The sequence below is a fragment of the Electrophorus electricus genome, chromosome 2, assembly GCF_041902795.1.
Source record: "Electrophorus electricus isolate QZ-2024a chromosome 2, ASM4190279v1, whole genome shotgun sequence".
NCBI classification, from domain to species: Eukaryota; Metazoa; Chordata; class Actinopteri; order Gymnotiformes; family Gymnotidae; genus Electrophorus; species Electrophorus electricus.
Genome location: NC_137498.1, coordinates 14,410,241 through 14,413,762, shown reverse-complemented (window position 1 = coordinate 14,413,762; position 3,522 = coordinate 14,410,241).

The following is a 3,522-nucleotide window of genomic DNA, read 5'->3' as shown; positions in this document are numbered from 1 at the left end:
TGTCCACTACACTATCTGACAGAAACCTTGGCCTCACCATTAAGAAACAATGTCATCGTGAGGACTTACTGTGCCCTGGGCCTACATGGCACTGTGTTTACCGTCCCCTCTGCCCTGGTGGCACAATGTTTACCATGCCCTGGGCCCTGGGTGGTGCTGTGTTTACTGTCCACAAACTCAGGCATCTGAATGGTAATAAAGGATTTGAGTGAGACCTGAATCGGTCTTCATTTGTTTTGACAGACCAATCATAGCAGTCTCTAACACACAAATCAGGGGCAGTTATAACATTAGGCATGTTGGTGATATTTGTCATTGTTTCATGCACATATTACTTAAATTATGGAAACTATGTAATTCTAAAACAAATGTGGCAATGTGACAAATATACATTAACCTCGAAACTCTCTGACTTACCTGTGACTCATTTATAAATTAGTTATTTCAAATCAAAGTGTATTTATATAACGCTTTTTACAACAGATGTTGTCACAAAACAGCTTTACAAATGATCAAGTCCAAGCTCTCAGGGAGCAAGCCAAGGGCAACAGTTCTAGACAAATCTCTCTAGAAGAAGAAATAAGGGGAAGAAACTTTGAGAGGAAGCAAGACTCAAAAGGGGGGCCCATCCTCCTCTGCTCAACAATGGTCACCACAATAATAACAATTTAAAAAGAAAAATAAATGTAACAAATTAAAAAATAAGCAATTAATGTCTAGTCCAACTTTCTAGAGGTCCTGTTCTTGTCCCAAGGTGTGCATTCCCGGTGTGTTGTCTTGTATGTTGATTCACTATGATGATCTGATCACAGCAATTGGTGCAACATCCAGGCCCCTCTGAGTCTGTCAGCGTTCAAAATCAGATTTATCACCTCTGGTTTGGTGTCAGATAAAGTAATAAGAATCACAGTAACACTGCTACTAAGCCAGTAAGTGGAGGGGCCATAATTGTAAAAATATGTATACAGTTCTGGTTTGACCATTTGAGCAGTAACTGAGTCAGAAATCAGACTTCAAAATGCTGTTCTCAATTTAAAGAATGTACGATGTATGGTAGCTAGGTCTGACATTGAGGATTTTAGAGGGGATCTCATTTTTTTAAGATGGTGAATTAGAGAGTAAGAATTTTAGTTCTTTTTTTCAAATGTATTTGATCTTATAGGATTTAATGTCTGTACTGGATCTGAAAACCCCCTTGTCCTGTAACAGATAACTTTATTATATATCTCTAGGATTAGGTAAAACCATGCGTATTAAATGTAATATGTTTTAAACCATTTTATTCTTAGATTTAGTGCTTAGATTTTTGCCAAGGCCCAATCCCCTCTCATTTTTCCTCCTACCCCTTGTTTTCAAGTGTCATCTTGCCCCTTGGGACTGAGTTACAAAGGGTAGTGGTTGAAATCTTCCCCCTTGCTTCTGCATCCATTTATCAATGATTCACAAGGGATTGAGACATTTCACACTCAATTTGGAGTGTGACTCTGAAAACCTTCAGTTTGGAGGGCCATTTAGCACTAACAGTGCACCCTAGCCCTCTATCGGACACCCAACCCTTACTTATGAACACCGCATATGGAGGGCCAGGGTTAAGTGGTAGGGTCAAGGGGTGAAATGTGATTGGGCCCAAGTGATGGTTTAGAACATCTGTGCTAGCTGAGCTGTTTTTAAAAAGAAACACACGTGGCCTGAGCGAACTGTTAGTCGTGGTTTTGGTCCTTGTGGTTTTAACCAGCGCTTTTTAGTATTAAGTGTAACGGCTCCTAGCAAAGGCAGAGTCTAATTATAACTGATCACCCAGGCTCTGTTTAACTGGCTTGTCAAATGTCTTTCAAATATATAATAAATAGAATAATACAAATATTTACACTTTATTACAAGAAAAAAGGATTTGTGCTGGAGGGGACAGGCATAGTTTAAAACACCATTCATTACAAAAAAAACAACCCACTCTATTGCTGATTTTATGTATTTATGCTGTATGATGTTTGCTGTATTTATGTATTTTATGTTTATAAAGTGTTATGGATACACTATAAGTGGTGTATTCAGTTTTTGTCCACCAGTAGACTGGCTGTGTTACATGGCTGCTTTAACGGCAAGTTGTCAACAAGGAGGCTTTTTCAGCCTTCAGGTGGCTTCTCAAGCCTCCTCTTTCTTCCCCCACAGACACCCCCACACTGAAACCACAACATGCATGTCTGGTTCACAGCGGAACCAGGGGCCCTGTGGGCTCAGCATAGTGACAATGCTGCTGAGTTTGTGTATTCTCTTCACTGAAAGTGAGTGTAAAATTCTCTTTTAATGCTGAATTGCATGAAATTGTACATTTATTTGTTAATATAAAAATGTTATTTAAGCGAGCTGACTTTTCAGGGAACTGGAAAAATATTTTACTTAACAAATAATTATTAAATATTTCTGCATATCTTATGATTCCATCTTATGAAGTCTGTGTACTTTTTAATATAGTTAAAATATAATTGTCCTATATTTCCTGGTATACGTTTCTATAGGCTACACTGTAGTAAAGAGTAGAAGACAATTACATGTTATTGCTTTAGTATGTCTTTGTCTCCATGTGCTTTTGTATGTTTTAGTTTGTAGCTCCTCCCCTGCTCTGCCCCTTGACATGTGTCTCATGTGAGTTTTGTCTCTTACCCCTCCCAGTAATTGTTCCCAGATATTCCCTGTTTGTCTCCTGCTGTATAAATATCCTAATGCAGTCTGCAGTCATGGTCAGTGTATGACCCTACTTTCATGTAAATACTTGTGTCATGAAATAACTCAGCTCAGTGAATACATCAAATATAACATACAAGCAGTGTTCTTAATTTTAGTGGTGTGAGAAAAATATGTTTTGTGGACTAAATCGTGGTAGAAATGTATTTGATAAGTGTATGGCATCTTAATGTGAATATGTGCAGTTTTTAAAATCAGTAAACATTTTGCTCTCCATACACCTTATGAACGCCCCAGAAGAAGGAGGAGACTGTTCTGGTCTGAGAGCTCAGGATGTCTGACGTCTGCTGTGGTTTCATTTCTCACAGTTCCAAGCAGTGGGCAGTGGGTACCAGAGCAGAATCTAAAGCCCATTTTAGACCAGAAGTGACAACCGTGCTGCTTCTGCACCTCTGCAGCTAAGCTGTGGTCACACACTCACAAGCTCAATTTTGTTCTAGTGTATTTCTTGCCTTATGCCATGACAGGTGGTTTCTAGCTAGAAATAATACAAAATACTACATTTATTCTGTAATGTGTAGTTTAATAATCAAAACAGCACAACTCTGACTGCTGGGTCTATACTAGTGTAAAATTTGGATAAAGGATGATGAAACACAGACTAAACCTATGGCAGGTCTAGTTTGACTGTAATTTAGTACAAAACAGGTTTAATATGAGTAGGACTGGTATGGTTACTGATAATTTGGGGAATATTGTGTACTGTGAGGTGAGATGTCAATACTTCACTGAGAAAAGGGACTGATCATGTATTACCCAAACCATGTCTATGTTCAAAGG